Genomic DNA, 17,073 nt, shown 5'->3' with positions numbered 1-17,073 from the left:
GTTGATTAAAAAGAAAAGGCTGTGAGCTGTGCTTGTTTCATTGGGGGTGTGGGTTTGGGTTTCTTTTGGTTGGGCATTTTGGTTGGTTTGGTTTTGTTTCCTGGCTTGTTTTGGGTTTTGTTTGATGGTTGGTTTGTTTGTTTTTCATAAGGAGTGGATTGCTAGGAAACACTGCTATGGTCTGCCTCAGCCTAGGCCTTTTCATCAGCTCTCTGCCTGCTTTGTACCAGCGACTCTCTGACAACGCTGGAGCCACAGATCTGTCCCCCTCTCTCCCTTTTCTCTCCCAGCTAAAGATCTCACTACGCTGAAGACTTGATAGCTCATATCTCACTCTCTCCATCATCATGCTTCAGTCTTACCTCTTGGAGACTTTCCACTTTATTGACAAGATAATTAAAAGGAAGCCCACTTCATACAACAGCTGCTCTTCTGCAAAACTTCATGCAAAGCTCTCTGCTTTATTCTGGAGGTTTCTTCTTCCCCATTAGCCAAATGACTGATGTGGGCTCATCCACCCCCTTTTATGTGAGGCACCACATCATGATAACTGCAAGATATTCTAATCTGTAGTCCAGTGGTGAAAAGAGGTGATCCCATGGGATTATCCTCTCTTCCCTGCATGTGTTGTCCGGCTTGGCCTCTGTCATCAATCTACTTAGCTGTCACATCCCTTTCTCTGATGGTGATTTCCAGCTGCTGGTTTCCTGCTACCCCTTCTCTGACCTGTGATTAAAGTAGCTGTGGGACAATCATCACAGGCTTTGATGAGTATGCGATGGTGTGACGATGCATCACTTTACAGTATGGACACAGCATGAAGAACAGGAAGACAACAAGGAGTGAACTAAAATCCAGCAAAGGTTGTGTCTGCTTAAGGATGTGGCAGCAGGCAGCTGCAACACCTTTAAGTGTTTGTCTGGAATTACCTACCAACTCCTCTGTCATGCTCTCCTACAGGAGGGAGAATCTGCAGGGATAAAAGCTAATCTCACTGGGTAGACCCCAGCTTTTCTCTCTGTCACTTGCAAAACCTATCCAGCTCATCTGTCACCATCTTTTTGCTTGTAGATTTGATCACAGTTACTGACCTGTTCCTAAAACTGGGGTCAGGTATGAGTAAGATAGTAATGAAGCCTTTACTTCTTTTTCACCTGTAGGAAGGAAAAATGGTCAAGAACTTGGAGATCTTACTGGGCAAGGCCAGGAGCTGAGTGAGGTTTAAATGAGTGAGGAAAGAATGTCTTTTCCCCTGGCTGCTCCTGCTCTCCCACTGTCAGAACACACCTGCAGACAGACACTAGTTAGAATCATAGAATTATTTTGTTTGGAAGAGACCTTCAAGATCACCAAGCCCAACCATCAACCTCACACTGGATCACAGCACTGCAGCGGGCACAAGAAAAGCTTCCCTGAAGGTTGCCTTTAAAGCCATGAACCAATGACGTTGTCAGCACATAGTGTTCATTCCCAAGTCATGAAGTTTATTCTGGGACCACTTGAGAGCTTCAAAGATCCGTCCCCTTGCCAGGAAAATATCTGTGCTGCTGAGCTCTCCTTCAGATTCTCTCCACATGCCATAAAGGAAATGTTCAGAAACCTAATCTGAGGGGGATCGGGCTGCAAATTCTTCTTGTCTGTGTTGACTTCATGAGGCACAAAATCTGAGGGTGCTGTAGGAATCAGGCAGCCTTTCTAATGCACACCAGCTGTCTGGTGTGCCTCCAGCAGGGAGGCAGGCTCTCATGTGTCCTTATTACTTCAGCCTCCACTCTTGCTGGTACCCTGCTTGCTTAGAAAGACCCTGTCTCCTATAGATAGAAAACTGCTGATAGGGAAGCAAATGAGAATGACTTGTTCCCCCCTTGGGGTAAGAGTAAGAGATGAAGGATGGACTTGTGACTGAGGCACTGAGCTGTGACTCAGAAAAATAAAAGTTTCTGTTCTCATCTCTGTTGCTGAATCTTTGAGTGACCTTGACAAGTCACAGTTGCTGTTTCAGTTCCCGTCTTTGATCTGGGAAAGATAATACTTTCTTTTTCCTCTAAGCTGTGTCAGTCCTCAACTTTCTGTGACACAGACTGTCCTCAACATGGTGTTTGCATGTCACTGTTAATGTCATTGAGTTAGCCCTTCCCTCTGGGTGATCCTTTAGGTGCTATTATGTTCCCTATGTAGGAACAGCAGCGGAGCCTAGGGCAGGTATGGGCAACACACAGATCCTGACAGCTTCTTGCTGGTCCTGTTCTCTTGGCTCATTTTGTCTCAGCAAAGGCTGCAAGTCTCTTGAGCACGAACCCCTTGGTCTGAGCTACAAATAACTACCACAGCCTCAAATGCATAAACACCAGATGCTAAACATTCAGTGTCAGATGCTGCATTGTAAGTGAAGGATAATAGTGAACCTACTTTGGGCACCTCATCCAGGATGTCAAGATGTGCTCTCACTTCTGCTGACACAAGCTTGAGGAGATAAGCTAAATCAAGCTACAGAGCCCCCATGACAGAGGGCTTATGTGCCATCATTTGGAAGGCCAGAGAAGTGCCAAATTCCTGACAGTGTTTGGAAAGGAGACAAGTGCAGCAAAGCAATGTCAAATATGCAAAATGCCTAGAATTGTATAGGAGGATGTCTGAAAAATGGAAGGCACTTCTGCAAGGTGGGAGATGAGGGGAAACTGCCCATGCAGAAGAGACATTTCCTCTTCATTGATTTCTTCTTCCAAGTAACTAGTGATGGAACAAAGAAGAATGGCCTCAAGCTGCACCAGGGGAGATTTAAGCTGGACATTAAGAAAAGTTTTTTCACTTAAAGAGTTATCAGGCACTGGAACAGGCTACTCAGGGAGGAGATGGAGTCACCATCCCTGGATGTGTTTAAAAACCATGTAGATGTGGTGCTTGGAGATATGGCTTAGGGGTGGACTTGGTAGAGTAGAGTTAATGGTGGGACTCCATTGGAGGTCTTTTCCAAACTAAATGATTCTGTGATTCCTCAGTAGAACACAACTGTTGGTAGGTTTTTTTCTTGGGCTATATGATCTCTCAACTACAGAGAAGGATTTGGTACCACCAGGTAGCAACAGGAGAGTAAAGTCCTGTATAGATGGGCACCAGAAAAACAAACCAAACCAACCAACCTAGTTTAAGGATGTGATCCCAAGATAGTGCATCAGAAACCCAGTGGGGGTCAACTCTTCCACATTCTGAGCAGAGCAGCGGTTGTGGAGTGGGACTAGATGAATTGTGAGGCAGAAATTGAAGGGAACACAACATCTTGTGAAGAAAACAGATGGAAAAAAGGAATGGGGACACAGAGTTTTGAGATTCCAGGGTGGAGAAATGAAATGAGGTAGTCAGGCAACACATCAAAAACTCCATGTCTACCAAGAACCTGTGGCTATTGTGCAGTCTGCAAAACTAGAGACTGAACCCACTGGGAAGCAAAGACAGAGTTGTTCAACAAGAAGACTGGACCCACTAGCAAGAAAGAACTGAAAGACTGTTGAAATTAAGAGCATTTCTCTTCAAAGTCATGCCCATGTATCAAAACCTTATATATGTATGCCAGGTGCAAGCACCTGCTACACCACACAACCATGCACACACTCGTGTACAGACATAGACATAAACATAGTCACAGAGAGATGACATGCTGTTGTGGGCTTAAACAGTCTTGGGTGGGAGGAATTTAACAGCAAAAACTTTTAATTACTGTTTCTGAAACTGAGAAATAAAGAAGGCAAATAAGCAGTCCCCAGTTCAAGCAGGCCAGGGAGCACCTGGTGGGAATGCAGAAGCCTTGGTAAAGAGGGAGAAGGCACAATGAAATTGGCACTGCTACAGTGCAGGGCTGGAGCTCTTGCAACCCAGGATTTATGACATCACACTGATCATGAGAAGGGTGGACTCTTCCTTGCTTTGTTATCCCTGCACAAACTCTTTATTATGGCAAGACTCTCTTGGCAGTGTATTTGCATGAATAATGTGGCTGCACTGTACCCAAGTGAATCACATTTTTATGCAGTCCTGGAGTCTTAAAATGATGCTTGCCTGGTCAAAATTTGACTTTGGTAATCAAGAGGAAGTGATGCATCCTGTAGGAGTGGAAACCCTCTTCAGAACTGCAAGAATGCAGAGATTGCAGGGCTGCTCTGAACTGACTTTACCCACTGTGGAGCTGTATCTACTGCTGGGTTGGCCAGCAGCTGTTGGGTACTGCGTGATACTGTGACATACCAAATCGGTTCAGGAAATGGGAAACTGCCAAGGATGTGCTGCTAGGGCATTCATGGTGAGAGGAAGTACCAAGAATTTTAACTGGGGTGCAACATTTCTGACAGTGACCCTCTAGAATAAACATCTTTAAAGAGGCAAACTATTGCTGGTTTTACAGTGTATCAGAGAGCACAGACTCATAGAATAGTTTCAGTAGGAAGAGACCTCCAAGACCGCTGAGTCCAACCTTCAAACCAAGTCCATCATGGCTGTGAAACCATGTCCTGAAGTGCCATGTCCACTCATTTCTTTAACACCTCCAGGGACTGACTCTACCAGCCCCCTGGGCAACCTATTCCAGTGCCTGACCACTCTTTGAGGAAAGAAATTTTTCCTAATATCCAACCTAAACCTCTGTTCATCGGTGCAAGACTGCATGATACCATGTGAGGGTATTGGATCAGCCTGTCAGAGTAGGATTTTCTTTAAGGTCTCCCATCCAACTACTCAATAAGAACGAGCACATAAGACCACAGAAAAGTGGAACAAATAAGTGTTATTTCAAGTCAGTGAGAGAATAACTTAACAAAACATGCTGAGCTCCTGGTTTCTGAAAACTCAGTCAGAGGAAAGAGTCACCAGACAGCAAACACCTCATAAGCTGAGGGTCTCTAGAAAGGGAAGCATGATGTAAAAGTGATTTGTAACTAATTAAACTGAATTTTTTTTAGTTGTTTTTAGTTTAAGGTTCTCTCATTGCTAACAGGAGAAACCAGAAAGGATGCTGTGGCAACTTGAAGCTGCTGGTGTGACTAAGGTAATTAAAGCAGCCCATATGGATTTCAGACCACCCACCCACCCCAGCCCTTAGTCAAGTCAAAACAAAGCATTATGTTTTTTGAAGAGTTGCAGCTATGGGAAAGATATAGGCCTCTAAAAAAGCTTGTTATTAGACACTGCCAAGATAGGGTTTTGAGGAGCATTTCTGTTAATTTGGCAATACAATTAAAATTTCAGGGTTTTACTATGGTATGTAATGTGAGGTGGATGCCCTTAGGCAGGTGTTCCCCTTCAGGGCTTGTCTCTCCAGTGTAGGAGATGCAGGTGGTAGAGCATGGAGGCATCTTCTCAGGGTTGCCAGTTTTCACACATTCATCTCAGTGAGACAGACTCTCCTCTCTACAATGTGCTAAACCAGGAAGAAATCCATAAAATTCACTGCTATAGAGCCAACATGAGGTCATCACTGGAGTGTGAGGTCACAAGCAGCTTCTCCCTGTACAGCAGCTATGAGGAGGTCGTTAAGGCATTGCTTCACCATCGCAGGCACCACATGTTTTTATCCAGCTTTAAAGGACCTGAAGTCCCAGTGCACCTCTGTCCTCACACTGCTGCTGTGGCAGGTCATCCTTTTAGCTTCTGCCCCTATGGGATTCCTCTTTCCTTCACCAGAAACTTTTGGATAAGATGAGCTCTAAGCCACAATCTGCATCATGATGTTCTGGTTTTATTTCAGGCTCACATCTGGCAAAACTAGGTGAAGAAGTTATGCATTTCAGGGGTTGCTGATGTAAAACATAATCATCATCATCTAGAGTTATACCACTAGTCAAAAGGATCAAATCTTCTTTTTCAATTCCTACATCTTTTCTATAACCTTCTGGGGAGATGCATGGAGGTGTTTTCCTGTCTTTGGAATTGCTCAACTTCAAGTTGCCCTTGTGGTCCTAGCTGCTAGCTTGTTAGCTAATGAAAATCGGTGTGGTGAGCCTCAGCAGAAAAACAAGGAACGTGGCAGTAGCTGTTGCTGTGGCTGCTGTGGAGAGAGGTGGCTGTGGCTCACGCATCTCCCCCATGGCTAAGGAAGAACTGGTGGGAGCAGATGCTTCTGAGCTCATCCCAACTCATTTACTGCCCACCTACTTCCAGCGTTTGTCCCAGCCAAGCTCCTCCTGGAGGCTGTGGAAAGGACTCCTGAGCAGATGGAGGCAGCAGAAGTAGGGACAGGGTTAAAGGACAGAGCACATGGAAGCAGTTTTATGGCATCAGGGCTGGATTCACTGGATGTGTGTTCCAAAATAATTGATAGCGCTGCAGATTAGTGTCATTCTCTGCTGAGAGGAGATCTGAACATCCTCTACAGGAGTCAGGTCTTTGAAACCTGATGCAATGCATTCCAGTGTCTCATGACAGAGAAATCACAAGTCTTTAAGAAGGTCTTGGCAGGACAGAGTTTTGGGTTTGTGGGTTTTTTGCTAAGAAATGTTACTAAGAGTGGAGCTTTTTATTTCTGTCATTTAACTTGCACATGAGACACCCAGAGATGGATATTAAGACATAGATAATGACTCAAGAAGATCAGGCAGAACACAGCAAGCTCTTCAGTGCAAGAGCTGAGGAAGAGAGGGAATAGATGCAGCAAGTACATTTCAAGGTCAGTTTTGTGGAAGAGAAACAAAAGGCTGTGCAGAAGACTTTGAAGGTTGGTGGCTCCTGGGTGTAACTTCTGCCAGCTTTTTTGAAGTGGAACTGCAGGGAAGGATCCTGCATATTGTGACAATATTTCAGGACAGTGAGGTTTGGGAAGATCTCCAATACTGTGAGAAGCCAAATCTGAAGAACTGTGATAGATGAATCTCAAAGTGTTGGAATTTGTGAGGTTTATCTACACAGAGAAATGGCAGTGGCTTTAAATACCATGATGGATTTAAAGCTCTGTGATCTCTCCTTTCCTCTGAATGAACAATATATTTCTATAAAGGTGTGTGATATCAATACAACCATTTCTGCATGGGGCGTGGGGGGGGAAACAGCAACTTTTATGGGGCTAGATGGGGTGTCTTTCTAGAGCTATATACCCACACACATATCAGGACTTGGGCTTGAGTTCCACTTCAGTGAAGTATCAGGTGATAGTGGAGTATTAGCATATTCCTAGGTTAGCCTGAATTGACTTCATGTGCCTTATTCAAAATATAATTCAGGAAACATTATTCTAGGCAGCAGTGACAGCAAGGGACATCCTTATGCTATCACCTAGGGGTACTGGGGAGGATATCTCCTGCAAATAGATGTTACAGAGTTATCTGCCCTGGAAAAGAATAGTGTCCCTCAAGGACCTACAGAGGGGGGAGGGGGGGAAGGGAGAAATCAGATGAGTGTCTTGGCTGAGTGACTGAATACTTCCTTATGAGTAGATGGAATAGAAGACTCCAAACAGATAACCCAGCTGGTGCAGTTGCTGGTATTCTGAGAGGAAGTTTTGACCTGCCAGCTTCCTTGTCTGGTTCACAGATGAAGAGAGTTTCAGTGTTGTTTCTCCACAATGTTTGCTCACCTTTTACCTGAACTCACTAAACAGTCACTGAATTTTAACTCCCTTAAACCTTTAGCAAAATTGCAGCCAATTTACAGTAATGCTTCCAAATTTATCTCTCCTCTAGCCTGTGTAACTTAAAAGGATGTTATGTATTAGTCTCAGTGAAGAAGGCAATAACTGTGCATTATTCTAGCTTTATATTGAACAGCAAAGATCTGTGTATCTCAGTAACCTTCATGCAGGAAAAGTAATATAGCCTAACTCTCCCACAGAGAACCACTGTAGCTGAGTGTAGCATCTGTGCCCTGTGACATGTCCAGACCTGCTCCTGTTAAGGGCTTTCACCTCTCTGAATGACAGACGGCTGCTATAAATGTTAAGGTTATGGACAGCTCTCTTGCTTGAGCTAGGAAAATTGAAATCCACAAAACAAGCAGCAAATCAGATGAAATATTTATGTGTTCATCCCTATAAAAGCACCCACCCTTTCTGCAAAAGTACGATGAAGCAGCAAGGAAATGCCTAGGTACAGTACAGCTGTGTAAGCCAATAATGCAAGCAATGTATTGATCAGTGTGTTCAGCAAACCACTTTCCCCACATACCCTATTGAAAGCTATGAGTCTCAGAAACGATGGAGCAGGGCAATTTTTGCTCTTCCATTGATTACCAGCATTTTAGCAATTTCTGTAGCCTTCTGTAGTCCTTTCAGGTTTCTTCCCTAGGATACACACTTACTCGTGTGTGCTTTCTATGCCTAGTACACAGAATACCTGGCATCAGGACATGGTGCAGACAAGGTGGAAAAGTGATGTGCAGACCCATGAGGGGACAGGAAATTCCTCCTAAAGTCTCTGCATGCCCAGCCTGCTGCAGAAAGCCCAAAGTGTAGGAGTTACAGATATGTTTCTCACTTTGCACCTTTCACAACTTGCTACAATTGTGGGTATTAGACATTATGGATGAAATTTTGGATATTAGAAAAACAATCTTCTCTGAAAGAGGGGTCAGGCATCATAACAGGCTATCCAGGGAGGTGGTGGGGCCACCTTCCTGAGAGGTGTTAAGAAAAGCATGTAGACATGGCACTTCAGGACGTGATTTAGTAGGCATGGTGGTGGTGGGTTGGTAGTTAGACATAGAATAGAATAGAATAGAATAGAATAGAATAGAATAGAATAGAATAGAATAGAATAGAATAGAATAGAATAGAATAGAATAGAATAGAATAGAATAGACCAGACCAGACCAGACCAGACCAGACCAGGTTGGAAGAGACCTTCAAGATCATCACGTCCAACCTATCATCCAACACCACCCAACCAACTAACCCATGCAACCAAGCACCCTGTTAAGTCTCCTCCTGAACACCTCCAGTGATGGTGACTCCACCACCTCCCCAGGCAGTCCATTCCAATGGGCAATCACTCTCTCTGTGTAGAACTTCCTCCTGACCTCCAGCCTAAACCTCCCCTGGCGCAGCCTGAGACTGTGTCCTCTTGTTCTGGTGCTGGCTGCCTGGGAGAAGAGGCCAACCTCTGCCTGTCTACAACCACCCTTCAGGTAGTTGTAGACAGCAATAAGGTCACCCCTGAGTCTCCTCTTCTCCAGGCTGAGCAACCCCAGCTCCCTCAGTCTCTCCTCATAGGGCTGTGTTCCAAGCCCCTCACCAACTTTGTTGCCCTTCTCTGGACACGTTCCAGCAAGTCAACCTCCTTCCTAAACTGAGGGGCCCGGAACTGGACACAGTACTTGAGGTGTGGCCTAACCAGTGCAGCGTACAGGGGCAGAATGACCTCCCTGCTCCTGCTGGCCACACTGTTCCTGATGCAGGCCAGGATGCCATTGGCCCTCCTGGCTGCCTGGGCACACTGCAGGCTCATGTTCAGCCTACCATCAACCAGCAACCAACTTGATCTTAGAGATCTTCTCCAACCTTAATGATCCTGTGACTCTATGAAACTGCAAATAACTCCATCTCCTCTTCCTTGAAACATCTCTCTAGCCTTAGCTGAAACAGCAAAGCCTGCCTTCTTTGTTGGGAGGAAAGGTCAAAAAGGAAGGCAAAAAAAAAATGGGAAAATAAGCTAATTTTACAAACTGGATACCACTGATGCAGCAAATTCAGCACCTTGGTGGTTGTTTTTTTCTGCCATGTAGTTGAAGTGCTAGCATTTCACCTACTAATGCACTTGAAAGGCTAACTGCTGAAGTAATTTAAGGCCCTTGGATTTACTCTTTCTTTTGTTTTACATCCAGTATATGTATTCATAAGTCAGGAAGCCATGACTGTGAAGGTAACATTTCTGTCCTTTTTCTGGAGACCAAATAGATGAGAAAATACAAAATATTTATAGTATGTCTTGCAGTGTATCTGAACATACCTGGAGTCTAAAAATACCTGTTTTAATTAGTGACCTCTTAGGGGTGAGCTGAGCGCTCCATTTTTAGTTACAAGATATTGGAGTAGGTGGAACTCCAGGACAGTTTCAGGGCAATAATGTAGCACAGATTTTTAGTAGCATGGCTCCTAGTACAGCAGAGGAGTGGGGAAAGTTTGTGTCTGTGCTGTTCAACATCAAAATGTGCTTCCACTGTGACTACAGTGTGACTGAGAGACCTTTAAACTCACAATGTCCTAGATCAGAGATGCCTAAATGATTGAAAAACGAGGAAGAACTGTTGGAGCCTACTGTTATGGGGAAGCAGTCATGTACTAAATACCTGCATGCAGATACATTTGATAGAAGGATCAATAGATAGCATCTTGGTAGATAATCTGTCTTTAATGGATAGTATCTTGGTTGATGGGTTACAACCAGCATGGGAGTGGGCTTGAAAAGTATAACTGTAAGTTAATTGGTGGCATACATCAATTTCTCTAAACAGTTGCATTAGAGAATTCTCCTTTGAGTTCTGCTCTTGTGTTCCCTTTGGCATACATGTGAATGTACTCCTAAACTGAAAGGAAAAATAATTATACTGTCAAATTATTTGCCAGATTGGTAGTCTGTCACATCCTGCTGTCTGACTAACCCTGCTGGGCAGGGTTAATATTGCTGTGGAAAACTGAATTTAAGACTGTCTGATTTACTAGATCTCAATCTTCATCTTAACAAGTGTTATATTGGGTAAGGGGGAGAAGGGAGGTGGAAGCATTTATCTTGTGCAGTGCTGTAAAACAGTAACTGCAGCTGACAAGCAGTTGTGTCTTGTTATATTTGCTTTTATTGTTCTGAAATAGCAATGACAGCAGACTGTCTCCTTGCTTGTCCCTAGAGACGTGCAGATGTTATTGCAGGGTGGCTAGGGAAGGAGCTCATTTGCTACCAGGAACACCAGCCTGTGTGCGGCCTTTGATCCTAGAGTAAACTCCAGCCACCTCTCTACCTTTTCACTGAGTCTAAGCTACTTCAAGCTTTCATTTACTGCTGCATGAGAGCAGGCAAGTGAGAAAATAGAGAATGTTACATTATCGCAGTACCACAGTATAACTAAGGTTGGAAGAGACCTCGAGGATCATCGAGTCCAACCTATCAACACAGACCCCATGACTAGACCATGGCACCAAGTGCCACGTCCAATCTCCTCTTGAATGCCTCCAGGGATGGTGACTCCACCACCTCCCTGGGCAGCACATTCCAATGACAAATGACTCTCTCGGTGAAGAACTTTCTCCTCACCTCGAGTCTAAACCTCCCCTGGCACAGCTTCAGACTGTGTCCTCTTGTTCTGGTGCTGGTTGCCTGGGAGAAGAGGCCAACCCCTTCCTGGCTACAACCACCTTTCAGGTAGTTGTAGAGGGCAATGAGGTCTCCCCTGAGCCTCCTCTTCTCCAGGCTAAACAATCCCAGCTCCCTCAGCCTCTCCTCATAGGGCTTGTGTTCAAGGCCTCTCACCTGTGCTTGTGCAATAATGGCACTGAACTGAATTCAGAAGACTAATACCTGGTCCTGAGAGTTAAGGAGATCAAAGTGGGATCCTCAGGCTGGAGTTTTCAACAGGGCATAGACAAGTGGGGATGGTACCTATTAGCTCACAAAGCTTCCTTAAACCCCTGTGAAAGTACTATGTCCTGTGCTTATCTCTTGCATGCCTAGTTATTAGCTCTGTGTAGTTTAATAACAGCCAGGTTCTTGCTCCATACTATGATCAGCACAATACACACTGCTGTGTGCTATCAGTATGGGACATCTGGGCCATTTAAGGACACACACACAGCTATCAGCAGTAGGGTAGGTTAGATGAAGGGCTTGAGCAAACTCTGCCAGTGTGAGTCTTTCTCTTTACTCTGATTTAAATCTAGATAAAGCCATATATTGGTATGAAATTTATGCATACTTCTTAGGTAGTATCCCTACAGGACAGAGTTGAGATGCATCTTTGCAGGAGGGCTTAAAAGGAACTCGTGCATCTATGGTCAGTGTCAAACCCAATATAGATCTCTATTCCTTCAGACATACAGTCTGGCTTCTTCCAGCTCCATTTGCAGTGGGACCTCTCTTGTTTTGTCTAAGGGAGATGCCATTTTAGTGGTTTGTCCTTTCAGATGCTCTTTCTCCTCCAGCTATTGTCCAGTGTACTGAATTGTTACACATCTACTACATTTGTTATACAAACATAGAATCATTAAAGCTGGACAAGACCTCTAAGATCATCAAGTCCAACACCTCCCTGACCACTATACCTTGTCTCGAATTGCCACCACCTCCCTGGGCAGCCTGTTCCAATGACTGACCACTCCTTCAGTAAATTCTCCCTAATATCCAATCTAAACTTCTCCTGACACACCTTGAGGCCATTACCTCTTGTCCTGTGGTTAGTTATGAGGAAGAAGAGGCCAACACTGGCCTCACTTTCAGGTATCTCCTTTCAGGTATCTGTAGAGGGCAATGAGATCTCCCTTTCAGCCTCCCCTTCTGAAGGCTAAACAATCCCAGCACATTCAGCCTCTCTCCCACAATACATGCTCTTCAAACCTCTCACCAGCTTCATTGTCCTTCTCTGTAGCTGCTATATGTGCTGCTATATGGTGGCACTTATAGGGACAAAATACCAAGAGGTCTGAAATTATGTCTCTTCCTCAATGGCAGCAGCAGTGGCAGCAGCAGCAGCAGCAGGAGGTATTTGCTAAGTATACCTATGGAAGAGCAAGTATGCCTGTGCCTGTCGCTTTGTACACTGACAGTCCTCTCAAGGGATGCTTGAAAACAGCAGTGTTAGCTGAAGATCCTTCTGTCTGATTCTTCAAAGGTTCAACCAGACCTCTGAGTTTGGCAAGAGGTTAATTTTAAGAGACAGCTACCTAAAGAATTCCTCTTATTTGTCTGCTGCCAGTCAGAATCTCAGTTGACTGCCCCAGTGGTTAGCATTCACCTCCATGCTGTGACTGTCTGTCTCTCTGTTCCCAGCTCTTTTCAGCCAGCAGGAGCTAACACCAAGGAGTCAGCACATCTTTATTACTGGGAAGTTAGAAAATCTGTGGGCAGATGTTGCTGCTGTTAACTTGAAAATCTGGCTGCATAGTGCTGAGAGCAAGAAACATTTAGAAAACTGGGATGCTCTTCATGAGTCTGCTTCTGAAGCCTGATCGTTTGACTGTAGTTGGTGGAGGCGTCACAAAAGACACACCAGCAAGGCTGGTACAAATATTACTCTCAAAAGAAGTAGTTACTCAGATGGCCAGAAGGAGCTCATCACATCCACTTATTGTGGAGTAGAAAGTGCCATTGTAGGCAAAATCTTCTAACCAGTCACAAAATAGGTACAGCAGTGGTAAAAATTTCTACCAATGTGTTTGGGCTCTGACCATATTTAAGCTCTGTGTCATGATATATGCCCTTGAACTCATACCTCCAGCTTGTAGCAGTGTAGTTTTACATGGATAACTCCCCACCAGGAACCAAATGAGGATGCTGAATTGTTCTGCACAGGCTTCTAATTGCCTGTTGAAATTGAAATCAGTTTTTACCATGGTACCTTGGCCTGATTTTTAGTCAGGTGAAAGCATGGTATGTCCCATTTGTAAATATTAGAAGAGCTGGGAAGAGGAATGGGTATGAAATGGTAATATACTCACAGAAAATTAGTTTGGTTTAGGCTTGATAAATCTTCAAAGAGTGAGAAGTTTCACACAGGGATATAACCAAAGGTATGTGGATAGATGGCAGGCTGGCCAAGCTGTGCAGCTGGTGAGGTAAAGGCCAATAGGGACTATTAATATATCTCAAGTGAGTTAAATTCAGCCACAGAGACAAGGTGGTGCTTCTTTAGCACCACACTTTCAGAGTATGTTCTCTCTAATATGGACTACAAAACAAATCTGTACCATTTCTTGTGTTTTGCTTAGAGCTTGGGCTCTCATAGAGAGAGGACGATGAGCAGGATCATCTTGCATGAACCAGTTTGCTACAAAAAGACTTGAAAAGATAAAGGGCTCTGTAGTCCATTAGCATTCTTCTGCATATTTCATGTTATTAAATTAGTTTCATTATAACTCCTCTTTTCAACAGAAAGAAGCATCACATGGACCCCAAGAATGTGGTTGTTCTGACCCAGCTCACGCAGATCCATTTATCTCATGACAACAAAGCATAGCCAGAATACACCAGCTGTACAGAAGACAAATAGTTCAGATGTCTATTTGGAACCACTGTAAGTAGATCTTTTCTCTCCAGTAATGTAATTTTATCTTGCTGTATCTAATTGTGGATTGTTGCTGAATCTAAGGATGAGGTGGCTCTGTTTTCTGTCTGAACAATGTCTCTAAAGCCCAAAGCAATGAGAAAATCAAGACTATTTAAAATTGTTCTGTGTGATTCCATTGTTGCAGAGCAGGATATTTTTCTTGGACTTTCGTGGATTTCAGTAGATCAAAACTGTATTATATTCTCTTATGGAAAAAAGGGTTCTAAACCCTCCTGTAAGATGAGCAGGTTCAAGGATTGATTCAGTCATCAACCACTGACATGTGAAGCAGAGACTGAACTAGCCAAGTCTTCTCTTCATCACCTCCAGAAGCCATTTCTGACACTTCTAAAATGTAAAATTATGATTTGATGCTTCTGTTTTGGTGATACTTTACTGAAGTACATGTGGTTTACATGAGAAGTTTGCTCTGCACTGTTGAAGTTGCCTCATGCTCATGGCCAGTGTGCCATCTGAAACACAAGCTTGGAATTCTCCTTGCCAGTCATAGGTTTCCAATACTTGGGCAAGAGGTTGCTCACCATTCAGCTGTAGGTGTGTGTTCCATTTGTAGCTCTCTCCCCCTTTTAAATTATTCAGCCACTTTCATCCCTGCACTAGAGGGCAGTCAGAGTCAACTGCACCAGCTGGTAGGTACCTCACAACAGCCCCAGGGAAAGTGGGAAAACTTGTGAGCAGAAGGGGCTGCTAAGTCTCACCACTTGCCTTTTAGTCCTTCAGCCTCTTTGCATTACCCTTTTGCCAGGGCCAGGAATGAGTAGTACAAACATTGCCATTTCCTATCATGAACGGGACAATGAAGAGTGATAGCTGCTGGATCCCTCTCTGTATGGCATTAGTGTTCATCCCTCTCCCTTGGCTACTCTTAACCCCAGCTCTGCATGTATTGGGTATTTTCTGGGCCCACCTAATATGTTTTTAATGTAGATAAATCAACAGGAAAATAAAGGGATAGGAATGAAATACTGAAAAAATTGCTGAAGTACCTGACTCCAGTAGGACAGCACTTGGACAGCTATCATTGATTTCAGCAGACATAAAAGTGCATAGGTTTGCCTGGAAAATTAAGTGTCATATGTTTCTCCCTCATAGTCAGCACTGCAGCATCCTTGGCATTCTGAATTTGCCTCTTGAGGAGCAGAGGTTGCCTGATGCTTTTGACATGCATTAGTCTTTGTGGTTGCTAATTCAGCATGGCCTAGCAGATCCTGTGGTGTGTTGAAGGGAGAACCCTGTCAAACATGTACTTGGAAATTCCTGCATTCACATGCAGCCAGATTTACAGCTCCACAGACATGAAGAAGACATCTTAAAACAGGAACCTTGCATCAGTGCTGTACTGTTGAGTGAATGAATGGCAGGTTTCTGTAAAAAAGCAGTTGACTGCAGACCAGCCCCAAATAGGTTTTTGGTTAAGACCTGTTATTCTTCTGTCAAAAAACAGGCTTGAGAGGTGGGGCCAAGCCAACATCATGAAGTTCAAGAAGGCCAAAGTACTACACCTGGGTTGGGGCACTACCAGGTATAAGGCCAGGCAGGGAGTGGCTTGAAAGCAGCCACAAGAAGCGTGAACAGCAGAATGAGTGAGGTGATTCTTCCAGCCTCTCTCTTGAGATTCCCCATCTGGAATACTGAGACCAGTTCTGGTGCCCTCAGCATAAGAAGGACATCAAACTGCTGGAACAGGTCCAGAAGGCGGCCATGAAAATGATCAAAGGGCTCCCCGTTCCCTCCCTTATGGGAACAGACTATGAGAGCTGGGGCTGCTCAGCCTGGAGCAGAGAAGGCTCCTGGGAGACCTTGCAGAGGCCTTCCAGTACCTGGCCGGGGCCTACAAAAGAGCTGAGAAGGAACAGCTCACAAAGGCTTAGAGTGATAGGACAGGAGGGAATGGATTGAAACTGTAAGAGGGGAGATTCAGGCTGGACACTCCAAAGAAATTCTTCACAGTGAGGGTGGGGAGACCCTCACACAGGTTGCCCAGGGAGCTCTTGGATGCCCCCTCCCTGGGGATGTTCAAGGCCAGGGTGGATGAGGCCTTGAGCAGCCTGGTCCAGTGGGAAGTGTCCGTGCCCATGCATGGCAGAGGCAGTGGAACTGGATGATCTTCAAGGTCACTTTCAACCCAAACCATTCTGTGATCCTCTGAAAAAGCTAATGAAAAGCAGAGAAGCAGATGAGTCTTTTATTAGCTGTGGTTGAGGGCCTGTGCTGCCAAGTTGCAGCTCCCATGCACTGCTCAGGGCTGTCCTTAGCCCACAAGCTGCCAAGCCTGTTTTCCACCGTTTTCACTACAGAGCCTTTTCTTTTGGCTGGCTGCTGCTTGTTCATGGCTCTGTCAGTTTGAATGGCAAACACGGATATGAGGAGTACCAAAGGCAAAGCCCCATGTGGAGGTGAGAGTGTGCATCTGGAACTGGTCCAAACTGAGTAAGTCTTCCTTCTTCCTTCACATGCTTAAGCAGGAACCAGGAAATATCTTCAGGGGATTTTTTTTTTGGTTTTCTAATTCCTGCTTATCCTTTTCATAAAGGGCTGGCAAATGTAAACATCCCCAAAGCAAAAGGTGTGTCTGAGCTTTTGTTTCCTCAGGTTTCATGTCTGTTTACACTACAATCAGGCTAAATAAATGAAGGGTAGTAGTAGCATCTCATTTGTTGGTTTTCTGACTGGCATTTCAGTCTGGTCTGGAACAGCTGAACCCACCAGGAAGGGATTCCCACTGTTGTCAAAGGGCTTTACATGAGTATGTCCAGGGCCAGTCCTGCATTTCTTTTATTTTGCACACCAGTTTCACTGGGTGTTGACACTTTTTGCCAGCAGGGATCT

The 17,073-nt window shown here is 44.6% G+C and overlaps 1 long non-coding RNA gene across 1 annotated transcript in view; it reads left to right on the top strand.

Moving 5' to 3' along the window:
• LOC137452312 (uncharacterized) overlaps nucleotides 1–17,073 on the top strand; it is a 152,409-nt gene that overhangs the window by 64,469 nt on the left and 70,867 nt on the right. The window contains exon 2 of the long non-coding RNA XR_010990036.1: nucleotides 14,049–14,190. This is a non-coding gene — a long non-coding RNA (uncharacterized lncRNA). The remainder of the gene's footprint in view (nucleotides 1–14,048; nucleotides 14,191–17,073) is intronic.

The sequence above is a fragment of the Melanerpes formicivorus genome, unplaced genomic scaffold (assembly GCF_026170545.1).
Source record: "Melanerpes formicivorus ecotype bairdi unplaced genomic scaffold, bMelFor1.0.p_v2 SCAF_51, whole genome shotgun sequence".
Taxonomy (NCBI): domain Eukaryota; kingdom Metazoa; phylum Chordata; class Aves; order Piciformes; family Picidae; genus Melanerpes; species Melanerpes formicivorus.
Note: the sequence above shows the minus strand (reverse complement) of the source record. Positions and strands in the feature narration are given on the sequence as shown.